Raw genomic sequence first — 23,341 nt, 5'->3', positions numbered from 1 at the left:
TGGACTTTTGAAAGGTGTGTTTAAAATATGACCCATTAAGAAAGGTGTTGTAAATATATACATTCGCCAAGATATCTCCTTCTCTTCCTTCTGCATTTTCATCACGTGTGCAGTAAAAAGTCGAAGACACATTGCTTATCCTTTGATTATTTTGGATTGGTTTTGGTTGAACAAACTCAAAGAACATCATTGTTGAGTTTTATTGAGCTTGTTTGTAGGAGAAAACAAAGTGAGTCTATTGATTTTTGAAGGTTTGAGTTGAATCTAACAAGTGAAAATTGTTGAGTTTGACATTACAATACTGGATATCAAATGTGGAGTCATTTTGAAGCAAAAATGTGTTGCTGAAATTTCCATACAACAAGTTATGATGATCGTGGATTTTTGGCTAAATCCTGATGATCACCATAACTTTTTGTTAAGGAAAGTCTTTTGAAATCGTGGCAATTTGTCAGGATTTGTGGCCAGGATCCCTAGATCACCATAACTTCTTATATAGGTAGTCTTGCCCAATATTAAATAAGAAATATTGTCAACCCGTCAGAAGTTTGCATCCGCTTATGGCGAAACAATTATTTTCACCTTTTTTTTTTATGAGGTTAAATTTTACTTATTTGTGAAAATCAACCTATGATGACGCCAATGGACATTGTTTTATCTTCTTTGACATGGTTGCCTCTTGAAATCTTGAATGGTCTCGTTAACTAGAAGTCCTTTTAGTATTTCACCCGTTAGCAACTAGTTGAGGGAGTCTATTTCATGTTTTGATTATTTTGTTTTTCCAAATATAGATGTGTTTGGACAAGAAAAAATAAGCAAAAAAAAAAAAAAAAAAAAAAAAAAAAAAACAATTTATTTTCTTAGACAAATATGTCCAATAATTTGACATTTCCCTTTCAAGACTTGTGTATTGACTTGAGAATGACAATATTTTCTAAAATTTGGAATTGATTACATATGGAGAATTCTTTTTCACCACTTTGATTATATCTAGCGGCGGATCTACCTGGTGAGGTAGGAGTGCCACGCCACCCGCACGCTTCGGCAAAAATTCCGAGTGTATATGTAAATATATGTGCGAAAACGTATAAATATTTAAATGGCACCCGCACTACATAATGTAGCTCTGATGCCACTGGTTCACGCCAAAGTTCTTTAGTTACCGATTTGTGCGAGATCGATACCTGGTCCAGGCATATTCTGATAATTGTTTTTTTTTCCCTAGGGCCTCACCTCGCTTTTCCTCTTTTTTCTTCTTTTTATTTTCTCTTGTTGCTAAAAAAATCTCTGCCATTCTCTCCTTCTTCATCATCTTTTTTTTTGTAAATTTATTTACATCATTTGGTTTCTACAATTAATTAAAGCTACTTCATAAGAAACAACTTGCTGATACGTAATTTGAATTTATGTTATTTAACATATTGTTTTTGTTTTTTGATGACAGGACATTGATTTATATTGGATATCATTTGAGCGTTATTTTTCTCGACTTTTGAAATAACAAAATGGTTTCTTTACTAGATATTTGGGCTGATTCTCATAGATTAATATTTTGAAGCTTTTGTTTCAAATAGTTGTCATAAAACTTGATAATTAAGACGGAAAAACTAACTCAAAAATATTGAAGGTAAATTAATCTAGTCAAACAAAGAACATGTAGAAATTAAACTATATTTTTAGCAAATTGTCTAATTGGATGTGCTTTTTCAAGTGTTATTGATTTTTGTTTTTTGTTTTTGCAACTTTTTTCTAGATTAGAATCTAAATATTTAAATCAAGTGTGAGAAAAAATTTAAATTAAACCAAATTTATTTGTCTATTTACGAATAAAAAACCTAATAAATCTAATTGAATTGACCCGACCCGTCTTCCTATTTGAGTTTTGTGGCGAGTGATATATATATATATATATATAGTGGCACCCGCTACCGCCAAATCCTAAATCTGCCTCTGATTTATCCTCTTAGCACCTATAATTCTCAGTATAGACTCATTAGCCTGAATAGTTTGTGTTTCAATAAACTAAATTGAGGTAGTCATTTAGACTTGTTAAAACTTTACTTTTTTGTGTTCCTTTTTTTTTTTTTTTTTTTTAAAAAAAAAAATTTGGGGAGCAACACAAAAAGGATTTTTTTATACTTAGACCAGTGGAAGAAGACTTCAATGGTTAAGTAACTCATGGTCCTTGACAATTTGGAGTAAAGAGTACGTTCACTATTTAATGAGTATCTCAAAAGTGAAAGGGATTTGTGTGTTGAGTAGCTTTCGTTTGAAATTTCCATGGCAAGACTTGGAAAAATACAACACAATTCCATTCATAATTCACTATTTGCTTGACATAATTATCCACGCTTTTTTTTTTCTTGAGGCGGATGCAACCCATAATCAATGGGTTCAACTGAACTCATTATCTTCGAACACGAATCATAGATATAGGAAGAGTCCTCATATTCTAAGCAACGTAAAGTTGGTTTGGGATTTTTTTTTTCTTTTGAGTTCTGAAAATGTAACTCTATTTATACTTGAATTTTGTACATGTGCACTGGTAACAAATACTCACATTTATTATTTGATACCGAAGTAAGGTTCTGCTGAACTCGCAAACCCATTGTTGGATCCGCTTTTGGTTCATAGGATGATGACACCAACGGACCTGGTCCTATCTTCTTTGAATACCATGCCCTTTAATAAGATTGATGTGATTGCCTCTTGAATAGTCTCGTTAACTAAATATCTTTACTTAAATGGATAAGTAACTCATGATCGTTGGTAATTTAGAGTAAAGAATACGTTCACTTAATGAGTAAACATAAATGAAAAATCAAAGTAAAAGAGACTTGTGTGTTAAATAGCTTTCGTCTGAAATTTCCACGAGAAGACTTGGAAAATTCCAACACATTTCCATTCACTATCACTATATTTCTTGACTTAATTTCCTCCGATCTTTAAATTTTTTACAGGAGGATGCAGCCCATAAACAACGAGTTGAATTGAACTCATTATTTTCGGACATTTAACATAGATATATGATGAATCCTTACATTACAGGTATGATGATTTTAATGGAATAATGTGCGTTACCCGTAAGGATTTATATAGCTGATTTCAATTACTGTGGGACTGAGGCGTAATTATTGTTGGATCCGGTACTTGCTTCTATGACAACGCAAAGGGACAATGTTCTATCTTCTTTGAGTACCACGCCCTTTAATAAGCTTGACGTAGTTGCTTTTTTTGTTTTTTTTTTTTTAATTGGGTTTTCCATCTCGTTCCCGGTATCCGCTTTAGGAGTAAAATGCCCCTTATCAAATATTGATGACTCCTATCTTAAGAACGTGATTGCGTCTGGAATGGTCTCATTAACTTGAAGTCTCTGGATTAACTTGAAGCCTCTGGCTTAAGTATTTTACAAGTGGGTTGATTTGATCGAGTGAGATTTTATTATATGTATGTATATGAAATGTGATGTACAAGTAATATACTTTGGTGTTATTGTTAACAAAATACTGTCGTTCTCATTAATGCAAATTTTCAATAAGAAATATGTTACATTAAAATGTTATGCTATGGTGTTTAGACTAAAAAATGTTTTTTTTTTTTTTTTTAATTTAAAACTGTTTCGCCTTTGTCCTTTTCTCTTCGCACGGTGAGTGCGATTTGGTTTTGTATACAGGAAAAATGGAAAATTATTTTTGTTTTGATTGTTTTGTTTTATTTTAAAAAATAAATGTAGATGTACTTGGACAAGAAAAGAAAAAAACAAAAACAGAACTGCTATAAATATTATTTATTATTCTGGATGTCTATCTTTAGGAGAAATATTAGGGTTAGTGATTTTGGGATCAAGTCACTTTTCCCCCTATAAATATAGAGGTTCTCCTTCATTGTAAATCAATCCCGAACAAGAGAAATAAGATATCTCCTCTCTTCTCTCTTTCTCTACAAATATTCTTGTTCTTGTTTTACTATTTTATAACACGTTATCAGCACGAGTCTCTAGCCAATTGAAAAAATTAGACAATATTGTAAAACCGCCGAGTGTTTTTCTGTCCGCTACCTAGCAATTACAAAGCTTTGAATTGTAAAATAAAAAAAGGTGAAATATTTCATCTTTAGGTAAAGATGCAAATAAATACATATAGCTAATGATAAGAAGGATGAACCAGTACAAGGGATATGGTAGCCGCCATCACAGTTTGGTTTTAATCAGTTTTCAAGTTTGTTTTATGCTTTGGCAGCCCAGTTACGTCCTTAATATTATGTTACTGCATGTCAAGGACTTCAATATTTCCCCTTATAATGAGTTGCTTGAAGGTACTGTTAGATACATCTACTATTTGTATTCATTCATGTTAATCACGAAGATTTAATTACTCTCGTGAAAGGTGAAAATGCAATGACTCGGATATTCAATATTTACAATATTTAAATCATGTTTTTACTTGATAATTTTATATTTATGCATGTGATTACCAGAAGTGACAATATTTCTTAAGTCACGTTATGAATAAATTTATTTATGTCTACAACCACCAGAAGTGGTAATATTTTCATAGGCTTATCCTGATTATAAGGGAGATATGTTAAAGAAAAAATCTCCATATACATGCCTCGATTTGCTCCTGAAGTAGCAACATCATAAGAAGAAGTTGTAAGTTACTGTAATTTTGATGTGGTTGAGGCAAGTCCATGTGATTGGGTTCCATTCCCCGAAGTGAGTGAAACTACTTACAAATACAGATTCGTTCTCTGAAGTGAATGTGACAATATTGTAAAGCCTATAAATACGAACATGTACTTGGTTGTGAAGATATCACGACTCACCTCCAGAAGAGGTAGAATAATTGAGAAGAAATATTCTGAATTTCTAAAGTTTACTCCCGAAGTAGTAAGACTCTAAAATTTACACTTGCAGTAGTAAATATGAAGTTTACCCCCGAAGTAGTAAGACTTTGAAATTTGCTCCTGAAATAGTGAACTCTTAAATTTACCCCCGAAGTTGGTAGAAATTCTAACTTTACTCTTGAGTGGTTAAACTTTGCATTACTCCTTAAGAAGTAAAGCTTTGAAATTTTCTCCTGAAGCAGAAAGAAGTTGTAAGATATATGAGAAATAATTTGAAGCAATACCTTCTTGTGGTTGGAAAAAAAAAAAAAAAAGCTATTGAAAATTCTATATAAAGCGCATCTAAGTGACCAGGTTCATTCCCCGAAGTGAATGAAGAAATACCACAACACCTCCTGAAGAGATAAAATAACAAAGAATATAAATGTCATTTTGTGGTATAAAGTCATTGTTGCACGTATTTGTCGTATGTAGAGACATCTTGGTCAATTTTATTTTAAGGCAAAAGATGGCAGATCTTATTGAATGTTTTCTATTATATGTTTTTAATTTTCCTGAAGGAAATAACAATTTATATATTTTTCCCTCGAGGAAGTACACCAATATGTCATGTAGTGCATATTCTTAATAATATGTCAAAACCAAGTGCACAACTATTATTTGTTTGTCGAATATTAAGGTACGTGTAAACCACGAGTAGTACGTACTGTTGTTTTGGATTGAGCCTAAACCACATAGGCACTAGATACATTAATAAGAACCATAATAATTTCTGTGTTTTCATCCTTTGTTCTGGTATAAGGAGATATGGGTCACTACCCAATTTCATTAAATTAATATTGTTATATTAAGTCTTCGATACATCTGATAGAGGAAGAGAAAACTCTACTGCTGCAGATTGAGAAATGGGACAACATCCATGAGAAAATCCTACGACAGAAATCTAGAGCTACTTGGATACATAGTGGTGACAAGAATTCTAAATACTTCTTTGCTCAGCTAAAGGCAAATCACCCACCACCCCAAGTTTAAAAGTTAAAATATTTGTTTTGCAGATGACTTACTATTATGTTGTAGAGCAGATGAGCAGTCAATAAAACTGATGATGGATGAATTCACTCACTTCTCCTCTGTTTCTGGGCTGCAAGCGAACATGGAAAAAAGCAACATCTATATGGCTGGAATCACAGACCAGCTGACAGCGCAGATCTTGGCGCAATATCACTTTACATCAGGAGCGCTGCCCTTTAAATATTTAGGAGTACCACTCTCCTCAAGGAAGCTCACCATCAGTCAATGCATGCCTCTGGTGGACAAAATTGTAGCTAAGATAAGATGCTGGTCCTCAAAACTACTCTCCTATACTGGACGGCTACAACTTATTAAGAGCATCCTGTTTGAAATGCAAACCTACTGGAGTCAAGTCTTCCTCCTTCCGAAGAAGGTGCACAAAACAGTATGACAAAGAAACACCCTATTGCCTGGGAGAAGCTATGCCAGACTAAATCTACTGGGGGACTCAACATTCTTCACTTCTCGGTATGGAACCAGGCTGCCATAATCAAACTGTTATGGGCAATTACTAAGAAAAAAGATACATTGTGGGTGCAATGGGTCCACATACACTACATAAAGAATAAGAGCATTCAAGAGATGGACACTCCTAAACAGCCATGTTGGTTGCTGCGGAAGATCTTTGAATCCAGAAGAGGACTTAAACCATTTCAAGTTTATAAAAAAAAGTACATTTATAAAGTCCACTGGAAAACATTGGCCCTGCTTAAAGGTATGATACCTAGACATCAGTTTATCATGTGGATGGCTATACAAAATAGACTAGCTACGGCAGATAGAATTACAAAATGGGGGATGCAAATGGAGACTAAGTGTGTATTATGTTCGGATGACCTTGAAGAAACACATAGTCACTTGTTCTTTGAGTGTTCCTACTCCAACTTCATCTGGAAAAAACTAGTGCACTGGTTGGGCATCACTAGACTGATAGAGCCGTGGGAGACGGAAATCCAATGGGTATCACAAAAGGTAACAGGCAGAAACACTAAATGGCACATGCTGGGATTCCTCTTTGCGGCTACAATATACCATATTTGGAGGGAAAGGAACCTGAGAAGATTCCAGCAACTGATCAGAACAAAAGAGGATCGAACAAGAGAAATAGTACTGCAGCTGCACATTGCAGGTCAAAAGCAGCCTAAATGGAGTAAAAAGCTAGAAGACGTTAACAGCTTTCCTTGCTAGATATTAAATAGCATGGAGCACGGAATGATTGTAATAGATTAGCATGAGATCCTGACTCAAAAGTCCAAATGAGCAGGTTGTACATAAATCCAATTTGGTTAATGAAAATTATTCTTCGACCAAAAAAAAAAAAAAAAGTCTTCGATACATCATAAAAGGATTCTCTTTAAAAAGTACTATATGTATGCAAATCTTTTAAAGTTAGAAAAGTGAATTATTGTATCCTAGTAGGATTTATTAACTAGTCATTATTTTTTATCATATTGATGAAAATTTATCATTGTACTATTTGATGAAAACAAGGACTTGAAACTTTAAGTATATGACGTGGAAGTGTCCATCACTTTGTTAATTAGACCATTATGAAATTATGGAGGAAAGGTGTGAAATATATCTTAAACCATTTCTTTATAAGTTTTATAGTCTCTATTTTTATTTTATGGCTATCACTATGTGTTTATGGTGTATATCCACTGTTTTGCATGTGTGCGTGTAAAGTTATATTCATTAGTCCATTTGATATCACATGTCCGTATACCCATTGATTTATTATATTACTTAGTTTTTACTTTGTACTTTCTAATAGTACTAATATTTAATGTGTATTTATATTACTTTGCGTACATCATTTCATTTGAAGATATGGATAACTCTCAAAGCAAGTTCAGATTAAAATTCAATTATGAATTTATTATTTCTAAATGTGCACTCGCTTACCGTTTTCTTTCATGACATCATAAATACCTAATCAAATCCTCTTTCTAGACACCTGCAGTATCTAAGCAATATTTGGTAGTACAAAAGTAATAATCAAGGTCCGTAAGAACCTAATTGTTTATATACAAGAATCATGACACCAAAAGAGTGTCCAAAATATCTGATTATGAAAAATAAATTGAAAGCTCCTGAAGAGTTTATTTATTATTGTGGCATTCATCCTATCTCCAAAGTTGTTATGATCGAAATACAAGTAGTAAACCCAAAGTTTACTAAAGTAAATGACTATCATATTGTAGCTATTAATGATGGGATGATCAAATATCTACAAAATCATGGTGGGTAATAAATATCTATGTGAAAGATTACACGCCTTATTTTCCAACGTATACTACAATACAACTATGATAAAATCACATGTTACGGTAAACCAGAAGTTTATTGGTACAAAAAATAATTCATGTCATAGTAAACCAGAAGTTCACTAGCACATGGCATGGTAAACTTGAAGTTTACGAGTATAAATAATTTTATTAGTCGGCATGAGCGGTTCGGCCATCCCGATTCAAAGATGATTGAGTATTTGACATGTATTGAAGAACTAGAAGATTCTTCAAGAATTTATTTTTGTTGCTTGTTCTCATAATAAGTAGATTATACTGGCTAATGTTGGGATTGAATTTCCCAAATTCTGAAAATATAGAAAAGGTGAATATGGGCCCGTTCACCTGTTATGTGATGTCTTAAATAGATGCATCGATAAGACAGTCACATGTGCGTTTATTGTCAACCTGCAGTTTGACATATGCAAAGTTACTTGCTCAAAAATGATTGAGTTGAGAGCGCAATTTTCAGATTATGTAATCAAGATAATTCATCTTGTGAATGCTAGTTTATATCCAAGTTGGTTTGGCATTGAATGCCTCCGATAAAAAGCTAAACCATTGCTTATGAGAACAATGCTTCATGTGCTAAATTATGATAAATTCTCACCTCATAATTGGTTCAGGGTTAGGAACCATATATTTCCATCTAATAGTTTTTATATGTGGTATATGATTAATTAATCTACCATGATGTATAAAGATGGATTTCCCCAAAGATGATGGGATATATGTTAGTTTTTCTAACATAAGGGGGAGGAATAAGCAGTTATGAAATATGTTGTAAATTATCATTAGTATGATCCTCATTCAAAAAGTAATTCAAATCAAATGCTCGAAGCATTGCTGACCCGAAATTAGTCTCATATTTCAGCTGCAAAATGCTCATACTAACATTGATGTCCCCGAAGGACAGAGTATACAACATGTATGAAGCATGTTAGATCAATCGGTTCCAAATGAAATAATCCTTGAAAAGGGAAGGAACAAATGATGAAAATGATCATTATAAGGAAGCAATATGCTCTTGAAGAGCCTACGACATAACACTTCATGAAACCTTATGAGAGGTTAGGTACCTAAAAATAATGGAAGTGATGAGATCTCAATAAGTTATGTCCTATTGAAAACCGATACAAGATAATATATCGTCGACGATATCTTTGGTACAATATAGCGCAATATTGTAAAAGATTATGAGGATCTGAATTCTACGTATATAAAGCATGCTAACGTAGACATTATTATCAAGTGAAATGACGCATCTTGGTAAGCATAAAGCTTATTTGACCTGCTGTCCAGAAACCAGAAGATGTCATATCATTTAAATAGAAATAGATGTTGTCACATCCTATATGAATCACTTGACAAAATTATATGAAAATTCCTGAAGAATTTTAAATGCCTGAAGCATATGCAAGTTGTAGAAATTTGTTCATAATTCTTATATGAATTAAGTGAAGCAAGGTGAACACGATTTTATCACCTAAATGAATATTTACTGACGAAGGGCACAAATGACTCTATTTATCCTTATGTCTTTGTGAAAATCAAAATTTATCATATTGTTGGTGCAAGTTGATTACTTGAATATTATTGAAACTCTTGAAGGTTCTCAAAAGTGATTTATTATCTGTTGAAAGAAGTTGAAATGAGAAACTTGCAGAATTCTTTGGTCCTGAAGTGCCATATCTTTATGCAATTGATGCATTCATATATTTTGCAGAAATGCACTTGAAGTGATTTCAACAATACAACTCTATTTAAAGACTGAAGATGCAGCAGCATACGTAACCCAACTAACGAGAGGATTCATAAAAGCACAAGGCATATTTCACCAAAGTTGTTCTTCACACACGATCTCCCAAAAATGTGATATCAACGTGCAACAGATTGGTTCAAGTGATGACATGGCTGATTTGTTCACCAAGTCTCTACCAACTGCAACTTTCGAGAAGATGGTGCATAAGATTGAGATGTTAAGATTTAAGTTTTTGGATTGAAGTTCTCATCAGGGGGAGTCAATACGCGTTGTACTCTTTTTTCCTTTCAAGGTTTTTGTCCCACTGGGTTTTTCCTTGTAAGGTTTTTAATGAGGCAACCTAATGGCGTATTATTAGAAATGTGTACTCTTTTTTCTTCACTAGATTTTTTCCCACTGGGTTTTTTGTAGTAAGGTTTTAATGAGGCACATTATCTATCAAATAGACATTCAAGGGGGAGTGCTATAAATATTATTTATTATTGTGGATGTCTATCTTTAGGAGAAATATTAGGGTTAGTGACTTTGGGATCAAGTCACTTTTCCCCTATAAATATAGGGGTTCTCCTTCATTGTAAATCAGTCCCGAACAAGAGAAATAAGATATCTTCTCTCTTCTCTCTTTCTCTACAAATATTCTTATTCTTGTTTTATTATTTTATAACAAGAACGATTTATTTTCTTAGACAAAATAAAACCAACTGCATTTCCCTGGCAAGACTAAAGACTTGTGCATTGACTTGAGCGTGATGATATTATCTAAACTTGGAATTGACTGATATGAAGAAAGTTCAAAATCCATGTTCCTAAAACTAAAGAAGCATATGAAGATAATTGTTTCCTTAATAATTTCACCATGTTGACCGCTCTTTTTTTTTTCTTTTTCCAATAGCAGTGGTACTGTTCAGGCTAACTTGTGCCAATAAATTAATAAATAGTCACTGGGTCCCACCAGAGACCTTGCCTTTTAAAAAAATAAAAATAAAAGCTAACTTATGCGAAACTTGATTACTCCATTGAATACTTGTTACTTTTCACCAGCAAGTATATTTCTAATAGCTTAGTGAAAAATTCACTTAACAATTTTGTCTCTAATGAGATTTAGACCACTTATTAACCACTAAACCACACTCACTTCTCGGCACCCATAGGTCTCAGTAACCTGTGAATAATTTGTGTTTCAATAAAATAAATTGAGATCATCATTTGCACTATCATCTATTAATAAAAAATGTACACTTTTTTTTCTTTAGGGAGAATCACAAAAAAGAGAGGTATTTTTTATAGTTCAAAATAGTGGAAGAAGAACTTGAATGGAAAATTAACTACACTTCAAAACAATTAGAGTAAAGAATACGTTCAGTTAATGAATAGTAACATCACATTGAAAATTCAAAGAAAAAAGGATTTATGTGTTGTAGCTTTCATCTGAAATTTCCACAGCAAGACTAGTACAAAGACTTTTAGAGCGACAATGTATGCATATACAACAAGACTTAGCCACTTGGATAGGTCCTTGTCTGAATTAAAAGTTACCTTGTCCTAATATTTTGCTACTTAATTTAATAGGAAGTCGTTCTGATTCTACGCCGTATTTTACATGCAAGTCTTGTACTGGTTTACTACAATATAAATAGTGTACCCTGCACCAAGTTCATCCATCAAAAACCAAAATAATCAATTCAACATCGTTTAGCGATATATGATAATGGTTCCCAATTTTTTTTCTTTGTTTCAGCTTTTTTCCCTCTTGTATCTCTTTACTGTTACCTTTGCTTCCACTGAGGAAGCAAATGCCCTCCTGAAATGGAAAGCAACATTCTGTAAGCAAAATAATTCCTTATTGGCTTCGTGGACACCAAGTTCTAATGCTTGTAGGGACTGGCACGGAGTTATATGCTTTAATGGTAGGATAAACAGGTTGAATATTACAAATGCTAGTGTTGTTGGTACACTCTATGATTTTCCATTTTCATCTCTCCCTTTTCTCGAGTATGTTGATCTTAGCAGGAACAATATCTCTGGCACCATCCCACCTGAAATTGGTAATCTCACTAATCTTGTCTATCTTGACTTGCATATCAATCAGATTTCAGGTACAATCCCACCACAAATCAACTCACTAGCCAAGCTTCAGACCCTCCGCCTATTTGACAACCATTTAAGTGGTATCATTCCACGAGAAATAGGTAACCAAAGCTCTCTTACTAAGCTATCGTTAGGTACTAACTTTCTTAGTGGTTCTATTCCTACTTCATTGGGGAACTTGACTAGCTTGTGTTTTTTGTATCTCTATAAGAATCAACTTTCTGGCTCCATTCCTGAAGAAATAGGTTATCTAAGTTCTCTTACTGAGCTACATTTGTGGAACAACTCTCTTAATGGTTCTATTCCTGCTTCCTTTGGCAATCCGAACAACTTGTCTAGCTTGGATCTTTCTATAAATCACCTTTCTGGCTCCATTCCTGAGAAATAGGTCACCTAAGGTCTCTTACTGAGCTATATTTGTGGAACAACTCTCTTAATGGTTCTATTCCTGCTTCCTTTGGCAATCTGAACAACTTGTCTATTTTGGTTCTTTCTATAAATCACCTTTCTGGCTCCATTCCTGAAGAAATAGGTCACCTAAGGTCTCTTACTGAGCTATATTTGTGGAACAACTCTCTTAATGGTCCTATTCACGCTTCCTTTGGCAATGCGAATGCAAGCTTGTCTATTTTGGATCTTTCTACAAATCACCTTTCTGGCTCCATTCCTGAAGAAATAGGTTATCTAAGGTCTCTTACTGAGCTATATTTGTGGAACAACTCTCTTAATGGTTCTATTCCTGCTTCCTTTGGCAATCTGAACAACTTGTCTATTTTGGTTCTTTCTATAAATCACCTTTCTGGCTCCATTCCTGAAGAAATAGGTCACCTAAGGTCTCTTACTAAGCTATATTTGTGGAACAACTCTCTTAATGGTTCTATTCCTGCTTCCTTTGGCAATCTGAACAGCTTGTCTATTTTGGTTCTTTCTATAAATCACCTTTCTGGCTCCATTCCTGAAGAAATAGGTCACCTAAGGTCTCTTGCTGAGCTAAATTTGCGGAATAACTCTCTTAATGGTTATATTCCTGCTTCCTTTGGCAATCTGAACAATTTGTCTATTTTAAATCTTTCAAAAAATCAACTTTATGGCTCTATTCCTCCTTCCTTGGGGAATTTGAACAACCTGTTTTTTTTGGATCTTTCTCAAAATCACCTTTCGGGATCCATTCCTTCTTCCTTTGGAAATTTGAGAAATATGCAAAGTCTGTTTCTCGGGGACAACAACTTTAAGGGAAAAATTACGCAATGTTTGGGTAATATCAGTGGCCTCCAATATTTGTCGATGCCAATCAATAATCTCAGTGGAGATATTCCATCATCTATTTGCAATTTAACATCACTACGAATTTTAGATTTGGGTAGAAACAATCTTAAGGGAGCTTGATTCTTTGCAATGTTTTGGCAACATGAGGGCTCATCTTGAGGTTTTGGCTATACAGCACAACAATCTTTCTGGGACTCTTCCAACAACTTTTAGCATTGGAAGTGTACTCAGAAGAATCAACTTGCAAGAAAATGAACTAGAGGGGAAAATCTCTGTATCTTTGGCCAATTGCAAAGAGTTGCAAGTTCTTAATTTAGGAGATAATTACCTCGTTGACACGTTCCCGATGTGGTTGAAAACTCTTCCAAAACTGCAAATTTTAAGCTTGAGATCTAATAAATTGCATGGGCCCATTAGAACTTTAAGGAATGAAACCATGTTTTCTGAGCTTCGAATCCTTGATCTCTCTTACAATGCCTTCACAGGAAACTTACCAATGTGTTTGTTTCAACATTTGAAAGCCATGAGGATAATTGATCAAACAATGAAGGCACCAACATATCTTATTGTAACTGTTGGAACAGGATATTACCGTGATCATTTGACAGTTGCAACCAAGGGACGGGATCTTGAACTTAACGGAATTTTGACGGTTTACGCTGCTATCGATCTTTCAAGTAATAGATTTGAAGGGAATATCCCAAGTATTATGGGAGATCTCATTGCACTCCGGGTATTGAATTTATCTCATAATGGATTGCAAGGTCATATACCACTATCACTTGGAAACTTATCTTTGGTCGAATCTCTGGATCTATCATTTAACCAGCTTGTAGGAGTGATACCAGAGCAACTTGCTTCTCTTTCTTCTCTTGAAGTCTTAAATCTCTCCTACAATCATCTTCAAGGATGCATCCCTCAAGGACCTCAATTTTATACCTTTGAGGGCAATTCATATGAAGGTAATGATGAATTACGTGGATTCCCTATTTCAAAAGATTGTGGTAGTGATACAGTGCCAGAGACAAATTATACTGTATTTGTGCTAGAAGATCAAGAAAGCAATTCTGAATTTCTGAATGATTTTTGGAAAGCTGCTCTTATGGGATATGGAAGTGGACTATGTATTGGATTATCCATAATATATTTCATGATTTCAATTGGAAATTTGAAATGGCTTGCAAGAATCATTGTGGAACTGGAACAAAAAATGATTATGCAAAGGAGAAAGAAGCAGCGGCGTCAAAGGAATCACAGAAGAAGAAATAATCCCCTATAGACAAGTTACCAGTCGAGCAAAATTTGATTTCAGAATTTCAGGTATTTAAGTTAATATCTACGCTGATATTTTATTTCCATAATTTTAAATTGCTCCTTCAGATTTAAACTTTCTTCGTGTAGAAATAAAGTAAGACTTAACTTTTCTTTGTGTAAAAATAAAAATCAATATGTAAATAAACAGATTTGAACATGCAGGTGCTTGGAGGAGCATTTTTTGGAATATCAGATGTTGCAGCTTATGATGCTGGATTTGATTTATAGTTTCTTTTTAGTTTTACAAGTAAGCTTTTTTTTTTTTTTTTTTTTAATTAACTTGGGAAAGTGTAATATTATAGCTTTTGATGATATCAAGTTATGTAACATTTTAATGTATTCAATGAAGTGTATGCATTTCTTGTTTCATTGTGTAAAGTTGGATCCCTAGCAACTTACTGTACAATTAACAAATTTATGCAGTGTATTGAATGAAGTGTATGGCATCATCTATTCTCTATCGACTCAAAAGTGTTTAAGTTGATTGGAAACAAGATATTTAGACCAATAATACTCACTTCAGAGAATAGTCTAAAAAGGGCAGTCTGGTGCACTAAGCTATGCACGACGTTCGGGAAAGGACCGGATCACAAGGATCTATTATACACAGCTTTACCCTGCATTTCTTCAAGAAGTTGTTTTCACGGCTCGAACCTATGAAAGAACTTTACTAGTTACGCCAAGGCTTCCCTTTAGGGACTTCCATACAATGGGGAAAGAAAATGGTGTTGACAAAAGAAGTCATATCAGCAAAACTACAAAGACATGCAACTCTACAGAATCCGTCTCCTTTATTTTTATCAAGAGATTCGTGTATGAGAATTGTAACCTCTGGCAGGTATGGCAGGTATTAAAAAAAAAAAAAAAAAAAAAAAAAAAATACCCTTCAACAGGGGAAATAAGTGTGGGGGATTTCCATGTTCTAACCCGTTCTAAAGTTTTAAATTATTCAAAAAGAAGAAAGAGGAAACACGTAAAACGTCTTTCCAAAAGAATCCTCACGTTGCACTGCAAAAAGATTTTCATCAACATCTAATCCTAAAGGATGTTATATAGGGTCTGAATTTAGGCACCAGGCCACCAGAGCCGTATTTCTTTCTGAAAACGATCATCTGAAGCTAATCATATCTGACCAACACACCAGCACCAGCAACGACACGAAGGATGTTAGCACCAGCACCTTTGAAAAGAGATTTGGGACCCTCGTTCTTAAGAATCTGGGAGAACGCGTGGAGTCACCTCTAGTACTTGACAGCTTCACCGGAGGTCATCATCATTCTTCTTCGGACAGTGCCAATTGGGTATGAGGCAAGACCAACACCATTGGTAATCAGCCACTAAAGCTAGCAAAGAAACTATCCTGTAAACATCTGTATATAAACAGGGCCAGTAAACTGAAATCCAATTTTCCGAAATAACAACTTTTCCATAGCATTATATTAAGCAAGTATTATAGATCTTAAATCCAATTTCTCCCATTGGCTTCTTGGTATTGCAGCATAACAGATCAAATTTATAAGTCATGCAGCTTCGAGTATTTATTCGCCAAAACACATTTTTTCGGACCTCTACTTCCAACTTAGAATCTTTGAATATATACATATAAACGAGGTGAGCCCGTGATATTATCAAACGCCATTCAAACCAATAAAAAGCAAAGACAATGAGAAAATGGGATTTATTTCTGAATCAATCACAACCACTTAAGGGTATTTTAGTCAAATCACTTATTTTTCCCCCCTAACCCTCTGTTTGGATGGTTGTTTCCCATGGTTCATTAATGTACAGTATGGTATGGTACAGTATGGTGTTGTATTGTATTGTACTGTATTAATGAACATAATGTTTGAATAGACATTTATATTGTTTGGTTTGACTGAATGGTACTATATAATAACTTATAAGTTTACTAAAATACCCTTAACTCTTAATTAGAAATTAATTTATATGTATGGATAAAACTCAGGTAAAGAATAAAATAGGAACTTTAAAAAGTAAGTAGGTAGTGGGTGGGGGTGGTGGAGGGGTGGGTGGTGTAAGGTGGGTGGTTGTGGGATGAGAGTGGGGGTAGTGGGTGGTAGGGTGGGGGTGAGTGGTTGTGAGGGTGGGGGTTGGGTGGTGGTGAGGGGTAGTGGGTGGGGGTGGTGGAGGGGTGGGTGGTGTGAGCGTGGGTGGTGGGGGTGGTGTGAGGTGGGTGGTGCGGGATGAGGGTGGGGATGAGTTGTTGTGGGGTGGGGTTGGGCGGTGGTGAGGGGTAGTGGGTAGTGGTTAGGGTGGTGGGAGTGGGTGGCGAGAGAAAGTGGGCGGTTTGGGGTGGCGGTGGGTGGTAGGGCAAGGGGGGGCGGGGGTGAGTAGTGGGGGCGGCGTGAGGGTGAGTGGTAGGGTGGGGCAGGGGTGGGGTGGGGTGAGTGGTAGGGTTGTGGAGGCATGGGGTGGATAGTGGGTATAATGGAGAAATGAAATACGTAAGCACGGAAAAATCACCAAATCCGTGGTTTCAAAAATTGGGACTTTTCATGGCTATATAACTGTGGAATGAACCACGGATTTACAACACCATACCACATAATTTTAAGAACAATGAAAACAAACATGGTTTCATAGGAACCATACATTAATGAACCACGGGAAACCACCATCCAAACAGGGGGTAAGAGTTAGTATTTTCTTAAGGGATGTGTTAAAGACACTTATTTTGAATCGGAGGGAGTAGTAGTTACTTGATTTATGTTTCTATCACCCTATAATTGATTGAGGTGTTTGTAGTCTCCAACAATAATTACTAAGGGTAAAATGGGAAAATATAGTTAATTTTGTCTTGAACTTTTAAAATGACAAATAATTTGAGTCCTACAACATATAAGATGGATTTTAAGAAATCGTATCTGGACATATAACATGGAGTACAAATAAAACGTTTCTTAGTTTTTTTAGAGCTCTAGAAATGTACATGTATCTGGTTTGAGTAAGTACAGGGCAATCTAGGATAAAGTTATGTAGTTAACCTGTTATAGTATCAGCATTTTGTCCAGGTTATCCGTATTAATGCTAATTAATGCTTAGAATTGCATTAGATTTTTTTTTATTTTTTTTTAAAGGCAACACACTGACCATGGAGAATATACAGCACAAGAATCTGTGTATAAACGGCATAAATATGCATATATATATATATTAAAAAAAAAAGCTGAAATAGGTGAATGTTAAAAAAAAAAAAAAAAGTGAAGGTCATCAACAATAAAAAAAAAAGGGTGGGCCCCATATAAAAACATACCAAGCAATTCCTCCATGGATTCCCGAACTATAAAATAAAAGGGTGGGCTTGCAATAAAAAAAAAATTAAAAAAGTGACACGCAAAATCGAGCAAAAATTTAACCTGATCTTTGTGGCTATGTTTTAGCGAAAGCGCAAATTATAATATTATATTAATCGGATGTATATATATATTATATATAAAAAATAGTCTCCTTCTTCTCCTTCTAGCTATAAAAAATGTTCTTCATATAGTTGGTGACCTTTTTAAAAAAAGCCATATTAAAAAAACAAATTCTTGATGCTGTCGTCTCGATCAGGTCAGAGACGAATCAAACAAGCAATATAAAAAATAAAAAGCCCACCATCTGAATAATAATTATTTGATAGTGGTTAAAAAAAAAGTTTGTGATTTTGTTTAATTCTTTATGTATTTAAGTTAGTACATATGTGTTACCATGTTATAAGTAATAAGTTAGTAATTAGCATTTGTTGATAAGTCAAACCATACAGATAATTAGTAAACTTAAACCAAACCAACGATATCTTATTGGTTAATGTCGTAAAAAAATAAAGATTAGTATATTTAAATTATAATTGACATTTACTTATAAACCGAATTGTTAAGTACATTTATCCATTTAAATAGAAAATCAATTTCTATTTTGTTCGTTTTAAACATGTAAAATTAATTTAATAATTTGAATTAAATTATCCACCACTAATTTTAAGTAATAGTAGAAATTATTTTTTACTCTCAAGAAAGGAAAATAGTTTCCTTTTAAACAAGTCTTCTCTTTTTAAAAAAATTTAATAAATTTGCCGATTTTGTATTCGTAGCAAACACTAATATAATAAAGTTTTAGATACGGAGCACATACTACGATGTTATATTAATCGTGTTTTGAACGTAATACATATATATAAAAGCTGATAATGAAGAGGATAATTAGGTGAAGGTCCATCTAAAAAAATTCATTTTGTTCATCTTTGTGGCTATGAATGCTCCTCCTTCTCCGAGCTATCTTGTTCTTCATATAGTTGGTGACCTCAATGGATGTCATAATTGTTGATAGTGGGTTTGTGATTTTTGTTTAATTCTTTATGTATTTAAGTTAGTACATATGTGTTACCATGTTAGTTGTTGATTAGCATTTGTTGATAAGCCAACAGATAATTAGTAAACTTAAACCAAACCAACCGATACGTTAAAGATTAGTATATTTAAAAATTGATAGCTTCGAATTGTTAAGTAGGAAATATAAATATACTCTTAGGGGTCATTTGGTTGGTGGCTGGTGGGATGTTATAGATAAAAATCCATTGTAGGAAATTATTTTATCTCATATTTTATATGAGATAACTTATCCCACCATTTATACTAGAATGATGAAATAAAATAATTGTGAGACTAAATAATAGTACTCATTACCAAACACAGGATAAAATAATCTCATAAAATATCCCGAGATTATTATCCTTATCCCACCGACCAGCCACGCTTAGTTTTTTTTAACTTAATTGGTAGTATAAAATAACTTTATGTATCCCTTTTACATATCCCTATGTACAATTAAAAAAAAAATTAAAAAAATGGTTTAAATAACTTGGAATGATAAAGATTGATGAATAGATTTTTTTTTTTTTTTTCTTTTCTATACAAGAAAACTCCATTTCTTGAACATTTCATCAGCGTGGACTCAATATCCAAAAAGTTCTCTTTTGTTCATCAACTGCACCAAAAGCAACTCACACACCAAACCTATGGAGAATATACAGCACAAGAATATCAGTGTAAACGGCATAAATATGCACATATAGCCGATATTGGTAAAGTCCATCAACAATACTATTCCTCCATGGATTCCCTGAACTTTGATATACATGACGCCACCAAATCGGGAAAACTTTATTTAACTAAAAACAACAGATATTTCCTTCAAAATTCCAAAAACCGCAACTTAAAAAACTAGAACATAAACAAACAATAACAGAAATCGTACCTCAAAAATTATACCAGACTCTTAAAATAGATCAAAAAATAACATAAACTACAAAATATGTGTTGGGCTAAACGATCAAAGATCTTTCTTAACTTAATCGAGAACTTTGAGGCTAAGCACTTCGGTTTTTTAAAAAGGCCTCACATTATTAAGAGTATTCAACACCTTTATAAGTTGCTCCTTTTTCTTTTTAGCTACCATTGTGGTACTTTGTTCGCACACCAACAATATGTACTTCCGAATGTGAATACCTATTAAATATTTCTCATTTTCATAGTTCCGATTAAATATAACAATTAAAGTTTGCTAGATATCTAATGGGGACCAAACGTGTTATTTTTTTGCTAAAATGATACTTAGTTAGTTTAACGATTATAATTAGTTTGGACGAGCCGCTAAATATGTTAAAACCTCTTTTTTTTAGCCCCTCAGTGGAATGGGTGGTTTGATTCGCGGATTAAGTTACTCCAAAATTATAGTCGTGGATGTTATACCCTATTTTAACCTAAGTCAAAATAGTTTACAATATCCCGATAATTTCGGGGTTAATTAAAGTTAAGGAGTCGCCACCTAATTATTTATGGTGAATTAGGGCACCTAAGGTAATTAAAGTGATTATCTAAAGTTAATTTTATTTAAAATCTACGAAACCAAATGATTCTAGGTACGGGTTCAACTAACCTAGAGGGAAGGTATTAGGCATCCTCTAAGTTCCATTAATAATGGTTAATCCGACCGGACTTATGATTAGTTAGGCTAAGTGTAAATATAGTGTTATAGAGGAGAAAATAGCTTTATAAGTATTACTAAAGTTATAAATAAATATGATAATGTTATTTAAAATAAGACTTGTAAAAAATATGACAGTTTGCATACAAGTAATAGCTTTTAAGAGATGACTTAGCAGATTTGAACCTTTTGATAAAATTATATATATATGGATATGGTGACGTAGAAAATCTAAACTTATCTTTAGAAATAGGATGCTAAAGAAGTGAGTTTCTTTCTTTTTTCTTTATTTAACCAGTTTCGGCTAAAATGTGCATAATTTGAATAAACCTTACGAATGTTTAGAAAATATTCTTTAGTTCCTATTTACGTGCTGGTGGCGTTTTAAAATTTTCAAGATAATAAAGTATGACTCCTTTAACTCTAAAGTATGAATTTATGCTATTGAAAATCAATCATTCTAAAGTAAATAGTATAGATGCTATAAATAACTTTAATAAAAAAGGAGATGAAACTTACGGAACTAATTATTAGTTTTCTTAAATTAACTACCCATTATTAAACTAAAGCCCCTCCAAATTCTCCTATGATTCATCTAAGCTAAGAGACAAAATAGAATAAAGCGTTAGTCAAGACAACACAAATTGAATGTAAATAAGTAAAATAAAGGCACAAGAAATGTAAATAAATGGGCTCAGCCCATTTTGGGCTGCTGTGGGCTGTTTTTGCTATTGGGCTTGGCCCAGATTTTATTTTCCATTTTTTTACTGCGGATAGGGGCTGGACAGAGAGGAACAATATTTTTCGTTGGGCCTTGGCCCAACACCGAATGCAGAAGACGAGTCTCTCGGACTCGTATGCGGTAGTCATGCAAAAAATGAAAGGAAAAGAATTAGTGTGTAATCGATAAACAGGGCTAAACATATAAAATATAGACCCAAAAGATCAGCAAGTTAAATATATATAATGTGTATATTTGAGTATATTCATTCGGGTAATTAACACAACACAGAAACATCTTCAACGCATAATAACCCTGCACCCCAAATACATTTATCACATATAATCATTGAACGAATAAGGTTCCACATATTCCTAGAAGTTATGATCCACGATAAGGACTATGAATTCGATCAAGCATTCAAACTCATTTAGCACGTATCCGTTGTAAGTCGAAATTGATCTAGCCTTCACTAGAAGTTCATTTCTAACTTTAAATAATTTCTCGATTTTGTATCTTTTCCAATAGGGAACTTCAAACAAGTTTTCACAATGGTGTATGGAAAGCAGATTCTTCACATAAAACTGTAGCCACTAAACTAATAAAGTCTATTACACCCTATAGAACCAAATTTACTCCATTGCATAAAATCTACAAAGTGCCATCTAAATCAGACCATATGATACTCTACATAATCCAACATACAGCAATACGATTGACCAAACAACACTAAACAATGCGTGAATTTGATAATAATCCAAAACCTAACATCAGTCCCGAAGCTGCAACAACCTTAAGTCTAATATTGATACATGATATAAACACTAAAATGAATACAACAACAAACAGATCCTAGTGTATTTCGCAGGGCATCTACAAGACACCTAAGGCGGACACGAAACTAGGTCTATGGATAAACGACATATCCGTATATGTTTACTGCTACAGGGACATAAGGCCAGCCACCTATAAGATCAAACAGAGAACAACTGCTGAAATTAAAAGAGGCACTGCAGATTAACTTGCAATTAAATATCGGTACTACAACCTAAGTCACTTTCCACCTTCTTTTACACACATAAAGGTTCGCGCTTGGAAATAAGTTTCATAGAACAAATAAACGATCCTTCCATAGAGCTCGGTTCATACCAAACATCAATCTAACCCAATTCGAGCTAGACATGATAAATAACTATCATATTCCTAAAGGCCATGATCTCTTTTGTCATGCCCAAACACTCGTCGAACGGTATACATTGTGTACCATTAGTGAAACGAGTTTTCCTTTTTTTTTTTTTCTTTTTTTTTTTTTCTTTAAGCATTCGGAATATTGCTGTAGCGAATTCCTATATTCTCTTATAATCAGCCTGCTCATTATATCAGCTAAGCAAGGTATTCTTAAGGCATGACTTCCTTTAAACAGGGGCGGCATGGATATACTATTAACGAGCGATAAGGCGTAGTGATTACAGAAGGAGTCAAACAGTGCATAAACGACAATTTTGTTTTCCTGATAAGCTATTTCAATACTCTGATCTATTCTAATTCAAGCAGCCCAGCAGATAAGCGTTGAGATTCATAATCACATAAATTAGCATGAAGACCAATGCAGAATCCAAACAGAGAAGAGCTAGTTAAACTTCTTAAAGCTAAGCCGTGAATCTGAGAGAAAAGCGAAAAGATGCAGTGGAAATCAAGCAAAGTAATGAAAGCAACAGCCTACCAGTAACTGAAACAAGATACAACAGATTTCGAGTAAGTACAAGTCATCAATATGTCTAGGTCCTACTTCAGCAAACTAAAGATCCGAGAACAAAATCGATATAGAAAAAACATGAAAGGCGAACTATTCATCCTATATTTGTGCATACTAATATAAGATAAACCAACCAACAAACTAATCTAAACCAAGGAACTACTCATGCTCATCGTTATCGTTTCGGATAGAATTCAAGAGATAAAGCTAAACTTTAAATTCGAACCTCGACCAAACACTTCAAA

General features: G+C 33.9%; 1 pseudogene; it reads left to right on the top strand.

Annotated features, from left to right (window-relative positions):
* Positions 1–11,423: 11,423 nt before the first annotated feature.
* On the top strand, positions 11,424–14,632 carry LOC132051255 (receptor-like protein 9DC3; annotated as a pseudogene).
* Positions 14,633–23,341: the final 8,709 nt, after the last annotated feature.

The sequence above is a fragment of the Lycium ferocissimum genome, chromosome 3 (assembly GCF_029784015.1).
Source record: "Lycium ferocissimum isolate CSIRO_LF1 chromosome 3, AGI_CSIRO_Lferr_CH_V1, whole genome shotgun sequence".
Taxonomy (NCBI): Eukaryota; Viridiplantae; Streptophyta; class Magnoliopsida; order Solanales; family Solanaceae; genus Lycium; species Lycium ferocissimum.
The sequence above is the reverse complement of the archived record's forward strand: the minus strand, read 5'-3'. Positions and strand labels throughout refer to the sequence as shown.